Here is a 25033-nt window from a genome sequence, read left to right as displayed (position 1 = left end):
GTGTAGGTCAACTTAAGGCCCGTTTTCACTCCGCCACCATTTTAACTCAGGCCTTCCACTGTACGATCCAGGCACCCACCGGAATCAAGTGGGACCCTCATTTGTTTATGCAAATCAGGGTATTATGACATACATAGGACCCTGATGCAATTTAGAAGGTCTGCTGGACACAGTGTGCACTGTGGATGCTCTGCACTGTAAAATCTGGTAGTCAAGAAGAAGAGGCCAAAAAGGTAAGTCTAAAATGATCTTTGTGGGGTCAGTAGGAGCAGGAGTGCTCCTTTGGTTTCCACAAGAATATTGTAGCCACTACCACCCTGGGTTTCTGCCCTCCACTACTGCCTCTTCCTCCAGACTGCCTTTTTGCCAGCTAGGTTAGTCTCCAGGCCATCCAATGTTGCACCGGCCCCAAGCTGGCAAACTGCAGCGCGACACCCGTTTAGGGGCTGTGCTCACTGGCATTATGATAATGAGGCCCAGCCCTCATAATGGATTGGGCTCCCACTGGACATCGGGCAGCTGCCCACACAATAGTCCCTAATGTGTCTTTCTTCATGAAATATTGCTTCAATTTTTTTAAAAAGGGCAATTGCAGTTTGAAGCCAACTGCTTATCTCTCCAGTGAGACGTGGGGCAAATTTTAACCTACCCACACCGATTGGGAAACTGTTGGGATTGTGCGCAATCTTGGATTTACACCCCGCCCAATTTTACTCTCTGTTGAAGTCAGCGCAGAGTAATATTAGGTGGAGTATAAAACCAGCATTCCACCCAATCCTATGCGTTTTCCACCCGACAAGTTGGGTTAAAATTACCCTCAAAGATTCTAATTGCCAACTCCTATGAGACAGAGGGAGGGAGAGTTAGAGAGAAAGATGCAAATCAAGTGGATGGCAGACAAGCAGGTTCTTTCCTCATTCTAATTTGATTTTTTTTTTTAAAAAGCAGTTCAATTTTCAACAAAACACTCGACTGCAGTTGCCCACAGAATTTCAGTTATTACTCCTGACAAAAGGCAGGTCATTTGAAGGAGATATAAAACAATGACAAGTGGTGGGCTAAACCATCAAGTTACCTGTGCATGAGCAGAAGAATTTATAGCCAAAAATGAGCAATGGACAATAACATGGTTTAGAAAGTTCAGGGATTTAGATTACCATAAATCCAATGTTAGCATACTACATTTAACTTCCCCACAAGAATAAGCAGGACAAAGTTTTTATTTAAAAGCAAGGTTGTAGCTGTATAATGTGAATTCTCATCAAAAGCATCTTATATACAGGGCAAAACCAGCCCAAAATAATAACTAATCTTTAAAGTGCACGACAGGATAAGTAAAATTTAGTAATAATAAAATGGAAGAACTAGCTCTGACAAGACTGTCTATCCGACGCTACTTATCAACACAAATAGCGTAGTATTGAATTGATATGAATGAAACAAATCAAATAGGACAATTGAACAAGCTCTGTTTTATGTCAGTTTATCACAAACCTCATAATTTATTAAATTATATTTCCTCCTCCTGTGCAATGCAGACTTCAAGCAGCAAAAACCTAATGGAATTCATTTTGATTCAGTTATTTTGTTGTCATATTTTACACTACAAAAGCTCAGTCATTTTGTTTGTGTCTAAGTGGCACCACATATCTAAAAGCATACTGATAAAAGGAGGGAAACATGAAGTGTGAGCTGAATTCTGTGGTATTTAATGGCTGTTGCATGACATTAACAGTTAAAATATGCACTTCTGTCATAATCTACTGCTCACAACTCTAACAGCACGGCGGACTTGGACTGGAATTAAATACATCATTCAATGTCAGGCTACAGACAAAGAGTGTCACACAAAAATATTCCTTTTACTGGAAGAAAGACCAGATAGCAATTATTTAGTTTGTTGGGGTTAAGGGTTACTCAGTGGAAAATGTTCAAAACTTCCCTACTGAGGTTAATAGTTTTTGCACAATATATTCTCGAGGGGCTTTATGCTTCGGATTTGGTGGTGTCAGGGAGAATAGAAAGAATTAATTTACATTTATATAGCGCTATATCACATCCCTAGGAAATCCCAAAGCGCAAAATATCCAATTAGTTATTTTTGATGTGCAGTCACTGTCGTTATGTAGGAAAATGAATGAGCCAAAAGCACATTAAGTAAATGTTCTGATTAAAGTGAATTTAAGCTTTTGTTTTCTTGAAACATGGTTGAGCTTCCTCCTTTCATCCCTCTACAGTGCTGCACATTAAACGGTTTCTGGAATTCATCTCAGGCCTCCAACCAGGTCGCTGAAAACACATCACTGTTCTTTTTCTTGATCACAGACCAAAACTGTTCATCCCTCCAGACTTCAAAAGGCAGTAGATATTGCTTGAAAATATGTGCAGTAGTGGCAAGTTAAAGTACACAAGCCCCAGATCTCTGTTGCCATAGTTCCCAGCTATACTGACATATTAAAGTGTCATGAATGATAGGGTGGAAACCGAAAAGGTACGATCATCTCCACCAGATTTCCGCAAATGAGGCGAGGATGAAAATATACCCCACACATTTTAACATTATTGATCTTTCATCAGTCACTTTACCACTAAATGGTGATGGATTTATTTGGAGTTACAGATTCTCACTCAATGGAAGCATAAATTGGAGAAATTTACCCTCTTCAGAGCTGACACAAAAGCATCATCAAACTGCCCTCAAACATTTTTGCTCCCTAATGAAACTGCATGCACATGAAAAACTGCAATTGAAAGATAACTGCAATATTCACAAATAAATCTGTAACGGCTCAATTTTTGTCCATTCAGGTTTTTAATTTAGTTTCCACTTGTCATTGCCAGTGTTGCTGGAGTGGAATGGCCAACTGGGGGCTTTGAATTGAGCAGAGATTGCTTTTGTTGGATGTCCACCCATTAATCCTTAGGGCAGCTTTTTCTTGGTCTAAATTGCTTTTCTACAAAACGTGCAGGAGTTTCATTTTAATAGTAAAAGCAATGTTGATGAGACGGAAATCAGTGCAGGCATGATCTGGAATAACAAGAAGTTAATATTTATAACGAAGCAAAATTATTAAATTTCTCCAATCTAAGTTTCCATCGAGTAAGAACCTGTAACTCCAAATAAATCCATCACCAAAGTGAAGTGACTGAGGAAAGATCAATAATGTTAAAACGTGTGGGATATATTTTCATCTTCACCACATGGGCAGTAATCTGGTGGAGATTATCGTATCTTTTGGGTTTCCACCATATCATGCGTGACACTTTATTATGTCAGCATATATGAACGTGAGCTTTAACTTTGGGTTTTTGGTGGTTGAATGTTTCAGTGTTTGTTTTTATCCAGTATTTAGCTTAATTTTGAAATTTTTTGTTTCAGATTTTTAGAAGCAAGATTTATAATTTTTTTAAAATTCGTTTATGGGATCTGGGCATCGCTGGCAAGGCCAGCATTTATTGCCCATCCCTAGTTGCCCTTGAGAAGGTGGTAGTGAGCCACCTTCTTGAACCGCTGCAGTCCATGTGGTGATGGTACTTCCACAGTGCTGTTATGTAGGGAGTCCCAGGATTTTGACCCAGCGACGATGAAGGATTGACAATATACGTCTAAGTCAGGATGGTGTGTGACTTGGAGGAGAACTTGGAGGTGGTGGTGTTCCCATGCGCCTGCTGCCCTTGTCCTTCTAGGTGGAAGAGGTCCCGTGTTTGGGAGATGCTGCCGAAGAAGCCTTGGCGAGTTGCTGCAGTGCATCTTGTAGATGGTACACACTGCAGCCACGGTACACTGGTGGTGGAGGTAGTTAATGTTTAAGGTGGTGGATGGGGTGCCAATCAAGCGGGCTGCTTTGTCCTGGATTGTGTCGAGCTTCTTGAGTGTTGTTGGAGCTGCACTCATCCAGGATGATGTTGCAATCAAAATCCTGGATATGGACATTCCAATTGATATTCCATTTTTCTCGTGTTATCCACCCGGCATCCCAGTTTGTGATTAAATCAACCTGCATATTCCAGGGTAGTTGTGTTGTAGGATTGGTTTGTGAACTCCTTTTACTAAATGGTAAAACAACAGTTCCAGTTTGAAGTGGGAGTAATAAAGTAGGCACTATTAACTGGGATAAAATTAGTGTGAAGGGTATAGTGGGTGCGGAATTCCTAAAATGCATCCAGGAGAACTTTTTTAGCCAGTATGTAGCAAGCCCAACAAGGGAGGGGGCAGTTCTGATCTTTGTTTTAGGGAATGAAGCTGGGCAGGTAGAAGGCGTATCATTTTGGTGCTAGTGACCATAATTCTGTTAGATTTAAGGTAGTTATGAAAAACGACAAGGATGGACCAGGAATAAAAATTCTAAATTGGGCAAAAGCAAATTTTGCTAAGCTCAGAGGGGATTTAGCCGTAGTGGACTGGAAACAGCTACTTGAAGGTAAATCAGTGCCAGAGCAGTGGGAGGTATTCAAGGAGGAGATCCGGAGGGTTCAGACCAAATATGTGCCCTTAAAGAAAAAAGGTGGGACTAACAAATCTGGAACCCCCTGGATTTCTAGGGACATACAGGGTAGGATAAAGGAAAAAAAGGGAGGCGTATGACAGATACCGAGGGCTAAATACTCCAGAATCTTTAGAGGAGTACAGAAAGTGCAGGGGTGCAATTAAAAAGGATATTAGGAAAGCAAAGAGAGAGCATGAAAAATTCTTGGCAAGTAAAATCAAGGAAAACCGAAAGATGTTTTATAAATATATTAAGAGTAAGAGGATAACTAAAGAAAGGGTAGGGCCTATTAGAGATTATGAGGGTAATCTGTGTGTGGAGGCGGGAGACAGTGGTGGGGTTCTTAATGAATACTTTGCGTCTGTTTTCATAAAGGAGAGGGGCAAAGCAGACATTGCTATCGGGGAGAGGAGTATGAAATATAAGATGAAATAAACATAGTGAGAGAGGAAGTATTAAGAGGTTTAGCAGCTTTAAAAGTGGATAAATTCCCAGGCCTGAATGAAATGTATCCCAGGCTGTTAAGCATAAGAACATAAGAAATAGGTCAGGAATAGGCCACTTGGCCCCTCGAGCCTGCTCCGCCATTCAATAAGATCATGGCTGATCTTGGGCTCAAAGCCACTTCCCCGCCCACTCCCCATAACCCTTCACTCCCTTATCTTGCAAAAATTTGTCTATCTCCACCTTAAATGTATTTAATGACCCAGCCTCCACAGCTCTCTGGGGCAGAGAATTCCACAGATTTACAACACTCAGAGAAGAAATTCTTCCTCATCTCAGTTCTAAAAGGGTGACCCTTTATTCTAAAACTGTGCCCCCACGTTCTAGATTTCCCCACGAGAGGAAACATCCCATCACTATCTTATATGTATCATAATAAATTCTTCTAAATTCCAATGAGTGTAGGCCCAATCTGCTCAAGCTTTCCTCATAAGTCAACCCCCTCATCTCTGGAATTAACTTAGTGAATCGTCCCTGAACTGCCTCCAATGCAAGTATATCCTTCCTTAAATAAGGAGGCCAAAACTGTATGCAGTACTCAAGGTGTGGTCTCACCAATACCCTGTACAGTTGTAGCAGGACTTCCCTGCTTTTATACTCCAACCACTTTAAAATAAAGGCCAACATCCCATTTGCCTTTTTGATTACTTGCTGTACCTGCATGCTAACTTTTTGTGTTTCATGCACAAGGACCCCCAGGTCCCTCTGAACTGTAGCATTTTGTAATCTCTCTCCATTTAAATAATAATTTGCTTTTTTATTTTTCCTGCCAAAGTGTTTAACCTCGCACTTTCCCACATTATACTCCATCTGCCAAATGTTTGCCCATTCACTTAGCCTGTCTATATCCCTTTGCAGGTTCTTTGAGTCCTCTGCACAACTTGCTTTCCCACCCATCTTTGTATCATCCGCAAACTTGGCTACATTACACTCGGTCCCTTCATCCAAGTTATTAATGTAGATTGTAAATAGTTGAGGCCCCAGCACCGATCCCTGTGGCACCCCACTAGTTACCGTTTGCCAACTGGAAAATGAACCATTTATCCCGACTCTCTGCTTTCTGTTAGTTAGCCAATTCTCTATCCATGCTAATATATTACCCCCAATTCCATGAGCCCTTATCTTATGCAGTAACCTTTTATGTGGCACCTTATCGAATGCCTTCTGGAAATCTAAATACACCACATCCACTGGTTCACCTTTGACCACCCTGCTCATTACCTTCTCGAAGAACTCCAGCAAGTTTGTTAAACATGATTTCCCTTTCAGAAAACCATGCTGACTCTGCTTGACTGCATTATGATTTTCCAAATGCCCTGCTACTGCTTTCTTAATGAAGGACTCCAGCATTTTCCCAACGACAGATATTAGGCTAACTGGTCTATAGTTTCCTGCTTTCTGTCTCCCTCCTTTCTTAAATAGGGGTGTTACTTTTGCAGTTTTCCAATCCACTGGGACCTCGCCAGAGTCCAGGGAATTTTGGTATATTGCAACCAATGCATCCACTATCTCTGCAGCCACTTCTTTTAAGACCCTGGGATGCAGGCCATCTGGTCGAGGGGACTTGTCATCTTTTAGTCCCATTATTTTACCAAGTACTACTTCCTTAGTGATAGTGATTGTCTTTAGATCCCCCCTCCCTGTGGCCCCTTGATTATCCATTATTGGGATGTTGTTAGTGTCTTCTACCGTGAAGACAGATACAAAATATTTGTTCAGAGTCTCCGCCATTTCCCCATTCCCCATTATTAATTCCCCAGTCTCATCCTCTGGGACCAACGTTTACTTTAGCTGCCCTCTTCCTTTTTATATACCTGTAGAAGCTCTTACTATCTGTTTCAATGTTTCTTGCCAGTTTACTCTCATAATTCATCTTCTCTATTATTTTTTTAGTCATCCTTTTTAAAGATTTCCCAATGCTCTGGTCTCACACCAATCTTAGCAACATTGTATGACTTCGTTTTCAATTTGATACCATCCTTTACTTCCTTAGTTGGCCACAGATGGTGCTCCCTTCTCTTAAAATCTTTCTTTCTCACTGGAATATATTTTTGTTGAGAGTTATGAAATATCTCCTTAAATGTCTGCCACTGCATTTCATCTGTCTTACCCTTTAATATATTTTTCCAGTCCACTTTAGTCAGTTCTGCCCTCATGCCATTGTAATTGCCTTTGTTTAAGATCAGGACACTGGTTTGAGATACAACTTTCTCACCCTCCAACTGAATTTGAAATTCAACCATGCTATGATCACTCTTTCCTAGAGGATCCTTTACTATATATACATTTATTAATTCTGTCTCATTACATAGTACCAGATCTAAGATAGCCTGCTCCCTGGTTGGTTCCATTGCATACTGTTTGAGGAAACCATCCTGGATACACTCTATGAACTCCTCCTTAAGGCTACCATGGCCAATTTGATTTGTCCAGCGAAGCAAAAGAGGAAATAGCTGAGGCCCTGACCATCATTTTTCAATCCTTTCTGGCTTCAGGTGTGGTGCCGGAGGACTGGAGGACTGCTAATGTGGTACCCTTGTCTAAAAAGGGAGAAAAGGATAGACCGAGTAATTACAGGCCAGTCAGCCTAACCTTGGTGGTGGGAAAATTATTGGAAAGAATTCTGAAGGAAAGGATAAGTCTTCGCTTAGAAAGATACGGATTAATCAAGGATAGTCAGCATGGATTTGTTAAGGGAAGGTCGTGTCTGACAAACTTGATTGAATTTTTTGAGGAGGTAACAACGAGGGTAGATGAGGGTAGTGTGTTTGATGTAGTGTATATGAACTTTAGCAAGGCTTTTGATAAGGTTCCACATGGCAGACTGGTCACAAAGTTAAAAGCCCATGGGATCCAGGGCAAAGTGTCAAGTTGGATTCAAAACTGGCTCGGAAACAGGAAGCAGAGGGTAATGGTTGATGTGTGTTTTTGTGACTGGAAGGCTGTTTCCAGTGGGGTTCCACAGGGCTTAGTACTAGGTCCCTTCCTTTTCGCGGTATATATCAATGATCTAGGCTTGAATATAGGGGGTATGATTAAAAAGTTTGCAGATGATACTAAAATCGGCTGTGTGGTTGATACTGAAGAAGGAAGCTATAGACTGCAGGAAGATATCAATAAATTGGTCAGGTGGGCAGAACAGTGGCAAATGGAATTCAAACCGGAGAAGTGTGAGGTAATGCATTTGCGGCAGGCTAACAAGGAAAGGGAATACACATTAAATGGTAGGACACTGAGTAGTGTAGAGGAACAAAGGGACCTTGGAGTGCATGTCCACAGATCCCTGAAGGTAGCAGGCCAGGTAGATAAGGTGGCTAAGAAGGCATACAGAATACTTTCCTTTATTAGCCATGGCATAGAATACAAGAGCAGGGGGGTTATGCTTCAACTGCATAAAATACTAGTTAGGCCTCAGCTAGAGTACTGCGTGCAGTTCTGGTCACCACATTACAGAAAAGATGTGATTGCACTAGAGAGGGTACAGAGGAGATTTACAAGGATGTTGCCGGGAGTAGAGAATCTTAGCTATGAGGAAAGACTGGATAGGCTGGGTCTGTATTCCTTGGAACAGTGGAGGCTGAGGGGAGACCTTATTGAGGTGTATAAAATTATGAGGGGCATAGATAAAGTTCATAGAATGGACCTATTTCCCTTAGCAGAGGGGTCAAAAACCAGGGGGCACAGATTTAAAGTAATTGGTGGAAGATTTAGAGGGGATTTGAGGGGAAATTTCTTCACCCAGAGGATTGTGGGGGTCTGGAATTCACTGCCTGAAAGGGTGGTAGAGGCAGGAACCCTAACCACATTTAAAAAGTACTTGGATGTGCAGTTGTGATGCTCTAACCTGCAGGGCTACGGACCAAAAGCTGGGAAGTGGGATTAGGCTGGATAGCTCTTTGTTGGCTGGCATGGACACGATGGGCTGAAATGGTCTCCTTCCGTGCTGTAACTTTCTATGATTCTATGGTACTTCAGTGTAGGTCTGTGTGTGAAGTTTGGAAAGAGTTGTTGTGCGAGTGCTAAGCATGCAGCCGATGTCACGGTTTAACAGAGTGAGAAGAATCCTTTTGTGGCATGCATAATTTGCCCATCTTACTTGATAAAGAGAGATTAACAGCCAGTCTCACCTTGGCAGATTTCCCAAGGCTATTAATCATTTTGCTTATCTGCTCTCATGTCTTCTGACTGTTTGATACAGCATTTCCTGTGTCCATCACCTACTGCCAAGCAGTGTATAGTTCTTCTTTGGGAAGGGTGTTCTGTGATCTGAAGCAGTGAAACATTCCTTTGCTGCACTTCTTGGATAAGCGCCTGCAAAGCAGCATCTGAAAATGGAGCTGCTCTCTGCATCGACCAGCTATATCCATTAAATGGGCAGAAATTCCGATCCCTACGGGTGTGTACGCGCTGTGTACTCACCTGTAGGGACATCGGAAATGCTGGTTTTAGGCATGCACTGTGCATGCGCTGGAAACCGGCATTTCTGATCTGTCAAGAAAGCTCTTGACAGATCCTCCAGCTGCCCTGGAGCAGGGCCTCTACGGGCGGAAAGTTCCGTTTTTTGGAGACCTTCCGCCCGCAGAAAACACTTACAATTCTTGTGCCTGGTAAAAGCAGGCACAAGGCCTGCTTTTACCAGGATAAGAGTTTAAAAAATTAAAAAAAAAAATTTTTCCACTGATTTATCATTTAAAAATACTTTAAAGAAAGGTAAATTTATTTTTCGCCCCGTTAAAAACTGTAATTATTTTTTTCAAAAATTATAATTTTTGTTTAAAATAGTTAATTTATGTAATTTCAAATCATTTTAAAAATGTGATTTTAAAAATGTTTTATTTAAAGTTTTACTATGTTTTTGGGGGTGATCTCTATTCATATATTTGACAGGTCTTCCTGTGAAATGTATGAATGGAGATTCCCTTCTCTGATTGGCTCCCCATGGCCCATGTGATCCCAGGGACGCTGCGATCCACCTGCACCTCTGGGATACGTGGGCCCTGCACACCGGCAGTTTGGAGAGGCCCAGGAATGGAACTCTGCGCCTCCCGGGAGCCCTCCGGTCTTGGCGCAGATTTTTCCAGATCGCAGCTCTCCGCCCAGGAACGGAATTTCTGGGCCAATATTATTTTCCTCAGCAACATTCAAGCAGCACCTTTAAACAGTAAATTTAAGAGTTGCAGCTGTGTGGTATTTCTCACCAACCACTGACAGTGAACTTTCCCAAACAGGCTAAATCTGGTGAATACATACGAGACTGATCTTGGGCAATGCTGCAAGGTTGCCCCAGTGCTTTGTCGGCAATTACCAAGCTCCCTGCTATCCAGTCCCATCACTGTCATTGGGCCCTGACAGTGATGCTAAATTCGGTCTGAGCAAGGAAGCCATCATGATGAGGATTGGGAAGCTGAAAAGGCTCTCCAGGTACATTTTTAAATTTTCCCTTGTGGGGCAAGGAGGAGCATGTATGCTCCTCCAGGCTCCACAACAAAGTTTAGGCCGCCCCCTGACCCAAAATCCCCCCTCCTTCTATACCACAAGACCACCCCCCTTCCACCCCCACTTCCTAGAACCCTCTTTCCCGCACTTACCCAAGTGCCAGCAGCCAACCAAAGGCCACCCGATTTTCCAGAGGTCAACAGCTGCTCCCTGACCACTTCCCACCCAGAATGGACAGGAAGTGAGCCGATGGCATGTTAATGAGACCTGGCGTTTAAAATGTCTGTGGCCTCATACTGCCGCAGACAGGCGGGAAACTAACTGAAACCACCGGTTTCACACCAGAACCCGCTGGAGGTTAAAATCTTCCCCTGTGTTTGTGGGTGAAAATAAGTGAGAAACTGGGGAGAGTGAGAAAGATGGGAATAGAAATATTAAGCAGGATATTACAGACTGGACTTATTTATGGACAGCTGTTCTTCTCTATTTTATAAGTTTCTATATTGCACAAGGAAAATTGCAATCAGAATATCCATTCTAATCATCAATAATACATACATATAATTTTATGCACATATGTCTAAGCTTTCATTTATCCCAGAACTAGGCTCCTCAGATCAAATGCCACTTTTTCCAAGACTTTAAGTAATGTTATATCTGATGTTAAATCATCAAACCTTCTATTGATTTAATCTCCATTTTAAGAAAATAAGTCACGGAATTCTGAATACAGAATAAAAACCCTGTTCCACGATCCTTTATGTAAATGTTTGGAAACCTGTAGAATAAACAAAGTTTCCAAAACTCAGTGATTAGCTTCTGACTAGCTGAAGAATAGAAAGTTAAAAGCACAAGAACATTTGGTCAGACCACTCTTATAAAATGCATACTTTAACCTGGTCTTCTATCTTTCCAGATAGAAGACTTACATTTGGCAAATCATTAGATTTTGGATGTTTTCAGATAACTATAGATGCTAGAAACTGTGAGGAGGATAATAACAGACTTCAGGAGGACATAGACAGGTTGGTGAAATGGGTAGACACATGACAGATGAAATTTAACGCAGGGAAGTGTGAAATGATTGATTTTGGTAGGAAGAATGAGGAGAGGCAATATAAACTAAATGGTACAATTTTAAGGGCATCCAGGAACAGAGAGACCTGGGGTGTGCGCACACAAGTCATTGCAGGTGCCAGGACAAGTTGAAGAGGTTGTTAAAAAGGCACACGGGATCCTTGGCTTTATAAATAGAAGCATAGAGTACGAAAGCAAGGACCTTTATAAAACACTGGTTAGGTCCCAGTTGGAGTATTGTGACCAATTCTGGGCACCATACTTTTGGAAGGATGTCAAGGCTTTAGAGAGGGTGCAGAGGAGATTCACTAGAATGGTACCAGGGATGAGGGACTTCAGTTATGTGAAGGGACTAGAGAAGCTGGGGTTGTTCTCCTTAGAGCAGAGAAGGTTAAGAGGAGATTTGATAGAGGTGTTCAAAATCTTGAAGGGTTTTAATAGAGTAAAGAAGGAGAAACTGTTTCCAGTGGCAGAAGGGTCGGTAACCAGAGGACACAGATTTAAGGTAAATGGCAAAAGAACCAGAGGTGATATGAGCAAAAAAATTGTGCAGCAAGTTGTTATGATCTGGAATGCACTGGCTGAAAGGGTGATGGAAGCAGATTAAATAATAACTCTCAAAAGGGAATTGGATAAACACTTGAAAAGGAAAAAAAGTGCTGGGCTATGAGGAAAAAGCCAGGGCGCGGGACTAATTGGACAGCTCTTTCAAAGAGCCGGCACAGGCACAGTGGGCTGAATAGCCTCCTACTGTGCTCTATAATTCTATGATTTTAAACTGTAAAACAGATAGAGATATTTGGAGTCCAGGACAATAATATAAACCTTCCCTTTAAGTTCAGGATGCAGTTGTGCTTTGTACAGATAGTTCCAATGCAGCAGCCAGCAAGTTATGTTGTAACAATTTCTTCTGCAGTAAATACTTTTTTCTTGTTAATACTAAATCATAGAATTATAGACTGGTTACAGCACAGAAGGCGGCCATTCAGCCCATCGAGCCCGTGCCGACTCTCTGCAAGAGCACTTCAGCTAGTACCACTCCCCGGCCCTTTCCCCGTAGCCCTGCAGTCTTTTCCCTTCAGATACTTATCCAATTCCCTTTTGAAAGCCACGATTGAGTCTGCCTCCACCACCCTTTCAGGCAGTGCATTCCAGATTCCAACCACTTGCTGTGTAAAAAAGGTTTTCCTCATGTCGCCTTTGGTTCTTTTGCTAATCACCTTAAATCTTTGTCCTCTGATTCTCGCCCCTTCCGCCAATGGGAACAGTTTCTTTCTATCTGCTCTGTCCAGACCCCTCATGATTTTGAACACCTCTATCAAATCTCCTCTCAACCTTCTCTGCTCCAAGGAGAACAAACCCAGCTTCTCGAGTCTATCCACGTAACTGAAGTCCCTCATCCCTGGAATCATGCTCATAAATCTTTTCTGCACCCTCTCTAAGGCCTTCACATCTTTCCTAAAGTGCGGTGCCCAGAATTGGACACAATACTCCAGTTGAGGCCGAACTAGTGTTTTATAAAGGTTCATCATAACTTCCTTGCTTTTGTACTCTATGCCTCTATTTATGAAGCCCAGGATCCTGTATGCTTTTTTAACCGCTTTCTCAACCTGCTCTGCCAACTTCAACAATTTGTGCACATATATCCCCAGGTCTCTCTGTTCATGGACCCCCTTTAGGGTTGTACCCTTGTGTTTATATTTCCTCTCCTCATTCTTCCTACCAAAATGTATCAGTTCGCACTTTTCTGCATTAAATTTCATTTGTCACATGTCTGTCATTTCACCAGCCTGTCTTTTGAAGTCTATCACTATTCTTCTCACTGTTCGCTATACTTCCAAGTTTTGTGTCATCTGCAAATTTTGCAATTGTGCCCTGTACACCCAAATCCAAGTCATTAATATATATCAAGAAAAGCAGTGGTACCTGTACCGACCCCTGGGGAAACACCGCTGTAAACCTTCCTCCAGTCCGAAAAACAACCGTTCACCACTACGCTCTGTTTCCTGTCACTTAGCCAATTTCGTACCCATATAGAATGCATATCCTGCACTGCAAAGAATGGGATACACTAAGCTCAAGTCACAAACTATCAGTTCTGAAGAAACAGCAGGGAGGTTATTTTTGTGACAGGCTGAAAACAGGCACTAAATGGGTGCGGTGCTAATAAGGCACACCTGTTTGAAAGTCTGGTTGTAGCACGCAATTTTGGCCCTAATTGCTGATTACCATAATTTGAACTTGCCTGGAGGTGCGAAAATGGAGGCACCTGCAGGTTTAGCACTCGAGCACTGATTTAGGCCCAATTTTCGTGGAGAAGCATCTGTGGGCTCCACTCACCTACTTCCACTGAAGGTGTGGAGTAGGCTGGCTGACACACAGCAGCAGGTTTCAGGATTGCTCAGGGACTGAGTGAGAGGGCGTACAGGTTCTCAGACATGGCACTGGAGGTCCTGGTGGAGGAGGTCCAGAGGAGGAGGGATGTCCTGTACCCGCAGGGGGGAAGCAATCCACCTAACACTCCTGTCCTTCTCTCCTCCTCCTCCCCTTGTGGTTCCTGAGCTTGACCCTCTGGCACAAATGCTGGTGGTAACGGCTGGTCTCTCATGATCACCAGATTGTGGAGCATACAGCGAGTCACCACCAATCTAGAGCCCTCCTCGCCCTCCTGTCCCTCCTCGCCCTCTCTCCTCCAGCAGCTGGTGCTGCTCTGCTGGACTCATTTCCTCCCATTCCTCCTGCAGACTGAAGGGGACCCCTAGCAAGTTGCCTATGACCAAGCACTCCCTTTCTCTTGGTGACTCCTATAAGGTGTCCAATAAAGTAGAATAGCACAGCACTGACTCTTTTTAGGTGAAGTCCTCAGAGAATTTCTGGAATAAATATTGATAGAGTATTGGTGAAGTCTTGACAAAGTGTCCCAGAAAGTCTCCCGCTGTGTTTCAAAACTCCTTTTCAAAACTCCAGCAGCAAGTGAACAGTAAAAGGTGATGTAACTTTAAGTAGCGCTTGAAATCCTCAGCAATGACTAGTTTACTCCCTCATTGTTAGGAGAGGGCGTTAGATCAAGCACTAGCCACCAACATGCCGTGCAGCCTCATTATGAGTGCTAGCAGGCAGTTTAAGTGGCAATCAGCTGCTTAACGATCCTCCGGGCGGCCGTTCCTAGCGCAAGCTTCAACCCCTTTACCAAGATGGCATCTTGCGATAAACACGGGCTAAACCGATGTTTCAACTTAAGAGCCAATCGTGACCACCTTGGAAGCTCTTTAGCGCCTAAAGTATCTGAGGAAAATCATCCTCTAGTACTTTTATCATAGCCTTCAAAGCCCAATGTATGTTGAGACCACCAGCTTAGCTCACTTGGGTATAAACTTTAGTAAAAATTCACTTTATGGTAATTAACCTATTGAGTATCCAGCAAGCAGACTGAATTTTTAATACTCAAAACATTTTGCATTTGTAAATAAGCTACGTCATCTCACAAGAAAGCGTAAGAGAGCAACCTCACATTTGGAAATATGATCTCTCTCAAGGAAGCCCAATCATTTCATTTTCATGCAGAATCAGGATCACATAGAGTCATAACATAACATGTAAGTTTAAATTAATGTTCCCATTAATCTGTAGTCATTTCAAGCTACTGACAAAACCTGATGTCCTGGTTTAGAATTTATCAACCAATGAGATCAGAACATAAGAAATAGGAGTTGGAGTAGGCCATTCGGCCCCTCGTGCCTGCTCCGCCATTCAATAAGATCATGGCTGATCTTCTACCTCATCTCCACTTTCCTGAACTATCCCCATATCCCTTGATTCCTTAATATTCAAAAATCTATTGATCTTTGTCTTGAATATACTCAACAACTGAGCCTCCACAACCCTCTGGGGTAGAGAATTCCAAAGATTCACCACCCTCTGAGTGAAGAAATTTCTCCTCATCTCAGTCCTAAATGGCCGACCCCTTATTCTGAGACTGTGACCCCTGGTTCTAGACTCCCCAGCCAGGGGAAACATCCTCCCTGCATCTACCCTGTCAAGCCCTGTAACAACATAAGAACAGCCCTTCCAAAACTCCAGGTTCATAAAATTCAAACAAGACAAATTAGGCAAATAAGAAATAAAGGCCAGTAATTTCCTCAGAGCTGCTCCCGCTCTGCTGCTGTAGCTTCACTGGAAGTGTGACTGAATTGGTTTTTCCATCGCACTTCCAGTGAAGTAACGGCAGTGGAGCAGGTGCAGGTCCAAGGAAATTCCTGGCCATAAATGTAAATAGTGCTTAATAGTGACACAGATGTCAGCCGTGGCTCAGGTGGTAGCACTCTCACCTCTGAGTCATAAGGTCATGGGTTAAAGACTCACTCCAGAGACTTCAGCACAAAATCTAGGCTTTCACTTCAGTGCAGTACTGAGGGACTGCTGCACTGTTGGAGGTGCCGTCTTTCAAATGAGATATTAAATCGAGGCCCCATCTGTCCTCTCAGGTGGATGTAAACAATCCCATGGCACTATTTGAAGAAGAGCAGGGGAGTGCTCCCTGGTGTCCTGGTCAATATTTATCCCTCAACCAACATCACTAAAACAGATTTTCTGGTCATTATCTCATTGCTGTGTGCAAATTGGCTGCTGCATTTGCTATATTACAACAGCGACTACACTTCAAAAGTACTTCGTTGGCTGTAAAGTGCTTTGGGACGTCCTGAGATAATGAAAGGCATTATATAAATGCAAGTGTTTCTTTCATTGCCTAGCTTCAAGAGCCAAATTATGCAGGGCTAGGGGACCACAGGTGGCCTTAGGGTTGCAGTTTTCATGCTCCTGCTCTTTCCGGTAGTGTCAACAGTCTATTACCTGCACAAATATGTCAATGTTGTTTCTGGAATTCATTTCAAAGTTAAATCATTTTGTATTAAAGCCAACCACAGTGGATAATCTAGAGTAGATAACGAAAATGTCATGAAGCAGGTTCCTCAAGCTGTTCCAGCAACACAGTTAATCCACAAACCTTCCCCAAGATGGTGTTAAGCACTAAATTGGTTCTGTACCACCGAGTTCTGATAGTTTTGAAAAATGTCCCTAAATGGGGCAGTCGTTAAAGAATACCATCACTTTCACTTACTATCTCCAGTTGCTAAGAAGTGCTAAAAGCATGTCACTTTCCAGCTGGAATGAACAAAGACATGGACCCACCTGGGGTAACATTCGGTTTTCTTCCTCTAGCTGCTTCACTCTGGTCTCCAGCTGTTTGACATAGGTAAGTGCTGGCTCTGAAACAAAGAGTAAATGGTCACATTTCATTAATTCAGTGGAGCACTCAGATGACATTCGTTTCCTTTCAGCACCTTCCAAAAAAATTAAAATATCAAGATCACACAGCATTAATAAGCACCGGATCGTGATCAAGGCAGCTGGTGTCACTGGAGTTTACATCAATCTTTAAATACTTTTAAATCAATAGAACCAATGATGGCACTGAATCTCACAGTAATTGCAAAGTTCAGATACAATGTGGATTTTTAAACCTTTATTGTAGCCCTGACAACCCAAAAGACATGTGCTGAAGAAGGAAAAATGTCGAATTCAACTAAGAATATCATTCATGAAAATTACTAAATAAGTGTCCCAAAGCCTTCAACAATGCCTGAACAAAATTACATGAGTTGCATAAATCTTTGATCTTCACGGCTAGAGCTCAAAATAACTTTCTCATTCAATTAGTTGTATCGCTGTGCTTAACTGAAAACTATATTTGCATGTAATGGGTTTTTGATAAGCTATTTTTCAAGACTGTACAGGTATTAACTAGCTATAGTCACATACTGTAGAACACAAAAACTAAGTTAAGTTGTTACAGGTAAGGCAAATCATACAGAGCAGCAACGTGTTACACCTAAAAATTACATTGAAAAGATTTTGCAGAATGAATTGCTGGAATACATCAGTTATTTTGGAATTTGAAAATAAATTGTTAAATTGGAATAGTGGCCCATACTATGGAATAATGTATACCTGTGAGTGAATTACACGGCTACAATCTGATCAGGGGCATATGGCGATGTTACAAACTGCCATGTAAAAGATTACATATATCCTTGACTTTATTTGCTCACATCTGTTTTTTTTTATTCTCTCTATTCTTTGTATAAATTGTCTAATTTCTATGGAGAAAAGTCTGCAAGATACATGAGAAGCAAAGAAAAAGAAAGATAACAATAGTAGCCTTGCCTTGCATGACACTCATGAACACAAATTCTTCAAATATTCTCAAAAACTGCTCCAAAAGCAGGTAATATACAACCTGGCACTCTCCTCCCAAGGCTGGATATATAGAAAAAAAATGCTGTTTCCATTTCCAGCTACAAATATCCTAGTGTTTTCTCTCTGAAGAAATGTTTATAGACAAGACGATCATCACTGAAAGCAACTGAAGTAGGCCAGATGCTTGAGATTCAAACATAATGAGTGTGTAATTTGTTATAGCTAACGCAGAAGATGAAATCAAGTGTAAATTGTGGAAGAGCGAGTCCAGGCAACCACAACAGGAGGATGCACCTGTGAGCAGTAATATATTTTGTATGGGCTTCCCAATGGAAATGTAGTTGACTTCGCTGGACATAATCATGAGAGCCTGTATTAGCTGATAAATGCTGAACACATTCATACACTAATCATATAATGATTCTTTCCCTTGGCTATAGCTGAAAAGCAATCTCTTTGGTTCTGTGGCAAGATGCTTGCAAAGAACAATTGGAGCACGTTAAGTTGTTTAATTGGAAAATTAGGTAGGATGTAGAAGACTTGTCCTGTGTGCTAATCAGATTATATATTGTTGAAGCATTAACAGATACAGAGCCTGGATGAGGTCTAATCATTTGCTGATCATGTGAGTCTATGCACTGGATGCTCCACTGTATCGTTGAACTTGGTTGACTGACAGCTCTTTATTCAGAAGCCTGTGAACTGGGGTAAATATTGCAGGATTTTCTCAATTTTTTTAGCTCAGTTTGTTTGCGAAGTTGAATTCTGCTGCTGTATATGAACTTATATGTAAATACATTTGATTAATAAATCTGCCTGAATGCAACAGTTTGATAGTATGCTCTTTGTTGCCTTTCAAGTAGACAACAGAATGTGATGGGCATCCCATGAGATCTTTGGTACAATATACCATAGTTAAGGGGCAATTGTTAGTCCCTTGAGGCACTATCCCAATCAAGTCAGCGATACAGGTTTTAGTTCATTGGAGGCTCGGTCTACTTATAGAAACCATTTTTCTGCTCTAAACTCAAGTTGAAAAGAGCTCGGAAATTTCTTTGTCAGTTATTAAACACATTTTAAATGGGCTAACACCTTTGCTAAAATAGGGGATAAAGCCATGCCAAAAGAACTTGTTAAGTGTTCATATATTATCACCAACAGTAATTTCTAAACCAAGATATTAATCATAAATAGCTAGTGAACAATAGCACTAAGGATCTCCATCTGGTAGGTACACAAATTTGGATAGGTCTAAAAATTTGCAAATTAATTCCCCATATTTCCATGTTCTTTCCAATAAATTCAACAGACTACTGAACACATTTGGTTTAGCACTGAAATGGACCAATACTACATAACTAAGTAGGATCATTGTACTTCCTTAAATTTATAACAGAAACTGACTAATCTGTTCACCCCACCAGTCCTCATCTGAGAAAGCTCAACCACAGTTATGCTTCATTTATATAGCACCTTTACCATCCTCTGGTTTTTCCAAAGTACATCACTGCATTATTATAGAATATAAACCTAGAAACTAGCAGCAAAATACTCAGCTATATTCATACATTATAAGGGAATGGACAGATCTTTGGATTTGGCTTCATAAATATAAATTATAGCTCTATATATAATGTATATATCATGATGAAGACAAATCCAAAGATCAATCCAATCTGAATATCTGACGTTCAGTTTTCCAGTGACCAGTTTGGAACCAATCTCCCAGATTCACCTCCCGAGTATACCAAATATAGTATAGTAACATCTATATAATTTGGCATATCCATCCTCTTGCTAGATTTTGTTTTGAAGCAACTCTACCAGATACATCAAAGAATTAATTTGCTTCATAAATACAATATTGTACTTGTAGACAAGAATTGAGGGGAAATTTGAAGACCAACACTAAAGCAAATAAAGGATTTGTTACATCAAACAAGGAACTGCCTCTTGGCAGGAGCAGCATTATAGCGTGAATATTTATTTTATTCAAAGTAGAATTTAAAAAAAAAATTTTTATTCATTGATGGGATGTGGGCGTCGCTGGCTGGCTAGGCCTGCATTTAGTGCCCATCCCTAATTGCCCTTGAGAAGATGGTGGTGAGCCGCCTTCTTGAACCGCTGCAGTCCATATGGTGTAGGTACACCCACAATGCTGTTAGGAAGGGAGTTCCAGGATTTTGGCCCAGCAACAGTGAAGGAACAGCGATACAGGTCCAAGTCAGAATGGTGTGTGGCTTGGAGGGGAACTTGTAGGTGGTGATGTTCCCATGCGTCTGCTGCCCTTGTCCTTCTAAGTGGTAGAGGTCGCGGGTTTGGAAGGTGCTGTTAATGGAAAGCAGAACAGATCAGCTCTCTTTACAGTGAGCTTCCGAGTTCCCTTCTAACAAATTTCAAAAGGAACAATTACGATTAAGCCAGCTGAGATCTCTTTGCCGCAATGGTGGTGTATCTTTGGCATGGTAGGGTTTCCACCTACCCCCTGTCTTCGCCCTGACCTCATCCCTTTTCTGAGAGTCAACATCATTTATATATGGAGGATGTGCGCCAGGGCCATTTATAGCTCAGGTGGGCAGTGGGGGGTGGGCGGAGAACACTACAGAATCCTGCCATAGTGTAGTGCGCTGCCAGCTGAAGAATTGAAAAAAAGTTTTTGAAACTTTAAAATTCTCACTTTGTCTAAGGCAATCCAATTGCAAGTAGCATTTAAATGTTAAACCTCCCTGCAGCCCACAGCAGGGCTGGTGCCAGGAATGCATTGGTGTTCCTTTTGCCCAGCTTTACTAGGATGTAAATGACACGGAATGTTCTTATGACATCACCAAATCATTTGTGTCCTTTAATAATATGCTAGCTTATATTTAGGCAGATGTATACTGAAGGGTTGGGATTTGAGCCAGTTGAATGTTGCAGTCAAACGACACAGCATGACAACCTAGTTTCGGTTGAAACTAGTTGAAACCACAAATGGAACAGATAGTCAGAAACTGAACTACAAAAGTGATTAAGCATGTGGAGATATGAGAAGCTGCAATAACAAGGTTAACATTTGCAGAACAATCAGGTTACGAAGTAACAACTGTCATGCGGAAGTATAAGGTATATTTGATTAACCTTTGAGCCATGTCCAATCACGAGTCACTGACTCGTGATCGGCCGAAGCCACGATGAAGCAAGAATGGACCCTGCGATCCAGATAACTGGACAAACTTAGATAAAAGACAGAACTGAAAGAAGGGGCTTAGCTAACAATATAAAGTTATAATTAGGTTGTTTTTGAAGGAATATAATTGGGCCGGATTGGCCAAGGAATAAGTAATGTAATAACGGCTATCGGTGTGCCCCAGTCTTGTACTGTATATAAGCTTGTGAATTTTGTTGATCGGAGAGAAGGTGCTCGCACAGACCGCGGGGTCTGAGACGCTTCTCCCAGAGCTCTGTTTTCAATAAACTGCACCTTTTACTTTACCACAGATTAGATGTGAATTTATTTTCACCCAACAAATTGACGCTGCGAGCAGGGTACTGCGGAGCTGGAAGACCACCTGCACCAGTGAGCGGGGCGAGTAGTCAGATCTTTGACTGTCCAGAAATTGGATCACTCAGAAGGGCGGTGTGACAGCGACGCAGTATCGAAAGAATCTGCTGTCTGTGACGGGTGAGAGATGCAGTTTAAATAGTGGTTAAGTTGATTGAAACCTGATGTGTTATTTCGGAATGTAAATATCACAAGGACCCATACTGAGCCGGAATTAAGAGGGCGACTGGGCCCCACGTGAAGGCCAGAGTTAGTTGGGAATCCGAGACAGACGAAAAGTCTCTCTGCTGTGTTGCATTGCGGGATCTGTTGTATTGCATTAAGTGACATATTGTATTAATGGACGATAGGTAGACCTCTGAGAACGAGTTTTATGGGGGGACTGGGACGCGGTAAACTAGTAACTAGAATTAATACATTATGGCAGAAGACGGAGGCCCAGACTGGGGTCCGCCAGAATCGATGAGTCGGCTCTATGCTGATGACCAAAAGGGTTTGATCAATAAAATGAAGAAAGATGGGTGGGATCCACCAGAAAAACCAATAACACAACGGGAGTGGTGGGGAAAGCAGAAACAAAAGAAAACTAAGAAAGCAGGAGTAATTTTAATACATCAGTTAGTAATGTTAACAAAAAGGGTTAAGACACAAACCAGTAAGATGGAAGAACAAGGAATGAGAATAGCAGAATTAAAACTTTAGTAGAAAGGATGGAATTGACAGGCAAGGGAAAAAGAGACGAATGGGATAAAGAAAACCCCCCGCCGTATGCCTCGGCTCCACCTGGAGACAAAAGTGATATTCCGGTAGTGCCGATGGCACCTGTAATACGACACCCAGTGCCAGCTCAAAATCGATATCGGGCTTTCTCACCTCTTGAAAAACAAGCCATTCTTAAGGATTTAGGAACCCTTAAACCCCGTAGTCAGAACTCAGAGTTCTGGAGGAATTTAGAGGAAATGTGGGAAATCCATGATTTACACCCTCGAGACATCCACCAGTTAGTTAGGGCGAAATGCCCAGCCGACAAATGGAGAAATGTAAACCCCGCTGCAGGCATGCAAGATGGAGTGTGGGCGGATGCAGTACCTGCGAGTGCCGCACTGGCGGCACAGCGGGCAGCATACGGGCCCTTTAAGATCACAGTAGAAACAGCACTTGGGGCCCCTACTATAAACTGGGGAAAAATCCAATCAGTAAAGCAAAGAACGGAAGAATCTAGTAGTGATTATGGAGAACGATTGTTTGGCGCCTATTGCGAATCGTCAGGGCAAGCAAACCCACAGCGAATAGGCTGGCCCTTCATCCAGAATTTAAGGATGGACTCTCATCGGCACACCAAGCCATCCTAAAAATGGGGGTAATAGCCGCCCCTACGTATGATCTTGCAGTTCAATGGGCATGTCAGATAGATGCAAAAGAATCTGAACACACCGAAAAGGGAGGTGTAAAAAATTAAACAGGAAAGGGTAGCAGCATTATTAGAGGGCCAGCTGTGTGAAATGTTAGTTGACACAGGAGCATCAGTATCCTTGACTGATTTGCCCCTTCCGACAACCAAGGAGTATTTATATATATATATATATAGTAGGATTAGGGGGTATAAAAATTAAGGCTTATAAAAGTGAAGTACAAGTTTTAGAGATAACAGGAAAACTCCTCCCCGCCCAATTTTATGTGTGTCCAAATAACGAAGGTACCATATTAGGAATAGACTTGCTAAAAGAATTTAATATATTGGTGGACTCCACGCAAAATAAAATTGTTTGGTCCAAAGGAGATGGGTCCAAGGTCAGTGTGGATGAACCATGCACCAATTTGGCTAGGGTAGGGAGTGCAGCATCTTTGAGCAGGGATTGGGAACTAGAACGAAAACCATACGGGACCATATGCAAAATTATGAAAGGGGTTTGGGCTAAGACAAAACAGGACACCGGACGGGTAAAAACGGAGCCAATCACGGTTCCAGGTCCGGAACACAAGCCCCATAAGCAATACCCTATTAAACCAGAAGCACGGGAAGCGGTACAAGAAATAGTGCGTGATCTGGAAGAAAGGGGCATAATTAGGATTACCGAAAGCACGACCAACTCGCCCGTATGGCCAGTCACCAAACCGGATAAATCATTCCGACTGACTGTTGATTATACTGAATTAAACAAGGTAACGCCCAAATTGCACCCAATAGTGACCAGCCCATCCACAATCTTAAATGCCTTGAACTCGGAGCACAAGATTTTTACAGTTTTGGACATAGCTAATGGATTCTGGTCTTTACCTTTAGACCAGAAATCCCAGAATAAGTTTGCCTTTACGGTCGGGGAAAGACAGTATACATGGACTAGGCTACCTCAGGGGTTCCATAACAGCCCGGCGGTATTCCACAGGGTAATGAGTTCACTGTTAGCCGCAACCCGTATCACAGCACTGTGTTGCAATACGTGGATGACCTGTTAATCGTCTCGGAAGGTGAGCATGGACATGCAGCTGCTTTAACTGAAGTCCTTATTAGTGGAGATACTTGCGCATGTATATATAGATATATAAAGGGGATGGGGCGATGGAAACACTGGACTCAACTGAAGGTCTACAAGGACTAAAATGCATATTTGTATATTTAACAGGTGATACCTGCAATCAATCTCAATAACCCTTTGGAAAATTGTTAATATGTCTTTAAAATGTATTTGACTATAGTATTGTTTTGTGGAATATGTGTGGCGTTGACCAGAGTGACATGCCACCCGGCACGGGAAAAGCGAGAGTTACATGTTAATACGTTTTTGTATATGAGTTATGTGTATGTAAGGGACAAGGGAGAAAGTGCGTGTTGGGTATGTAGCCATATCCCAATCCACTCCAACGGGGGAATCCCTCTTAGACCAATACTATTGAACGTAATTCAAATGGCAGAATGGTTAGTTAGTAGAAACAATACGAGCAGTAGTACTAATGGTAACGACACCCAGAGCAGAAAACGGGAGGAACAAAGAGTACAGTTCAGGAGTGCAGGATATCCCTTAAACATGTTTGAAGGATGGTACAAACCCGTGTATAATATAAGCAAAAAGCCACTGTACCTTATCCTCAAAAACACAACTGGGGTCTGAAGACCCGTTGGGGTGATATGTTGGATAAGGAATGTAAGCAGAGGGGAAGAGGGGAATCTGGAAGCAGGAAACAGTAGTTGTAAACATAATTGGACAACACTCAAACAAGGTTCACCCTTAGAAGTTTAGTAGTTTAATACAACTGGTTTAACAAATCTCACTAGTGGGGGGGAAGTGGAACGGAATCACAGGGAGTAACAGCGAGTCCGGCTTTTCCACAGTCGCAATGAATATGAACCTAGCTGCCTATAACGGGACCTATTTTATTTGTGGGCATTGTAGTGTATGTACCTTGAAGAAAGAACTATATTCTGCAGCCCCTGTATACTGCAGTACCAGTAGTGACCACTATATATAAGCCTGTGTAGTAACCTTGTATAGTAGTTCCAGTTTTGTCTCCATTCAGTAAACACCTGTTATAACCAACTTCTGCAGTCCGTGTCTCAATTACACATGGACGTTACACTGGCGACGAACAGATCCGAACTTACCTACAGTTCTGCACCACCTCACGGGGATCCATCCCTGAATCGAAGTTGTTAGAGGTCGAGGCCAGAAGGAAGAAATCCAAAAAGAAAAAAAAACCCAGAAGAAACGGGCGTCGACCGTGGGCAACCGCC

General features: G+C 42.1%; 1 long non-coding RNA gene across 1 annotated transcript in view; it reads right to left on the bottom strand.

Moving 5' to 3' along the window:
* Window positions 1-25033, bottom strand: part of LOC147121226 (uncharacterized) — a 127482-nt gene that overhangs the window by 6792 nt on the left and 95657 nt on the right. Inside the window, exon 2 of the long non-coding RNA XR_015077516.1 lies at window positions 16695-16771. This is a non-coding gene — a long non-coding RNA (uncharacterized LOC147121226). The remainder of the gene's footprint in view (window positions 1-16694; window positions 16772-25033) is intronic.

Source organism: Somniosus microcephalus, chromosome 3, assembly GCF_052327205.1.
Source record: "Somniosus microcephalus isolate GS21.2 chromosome 3, FLI_Smic_1.0, whole genome shotgun sequence".
In the NCBI taxonomy this organism is placed as follows: Eukaryota; Metazoa; Chordata; class Chondrichthyes; order Squaliformes; family Somniosidae; genus Somniosus; species Somniosus microcephalus.
This window is presented reverse-complemented; position numbering and strand designations above follow the sequence as displayed.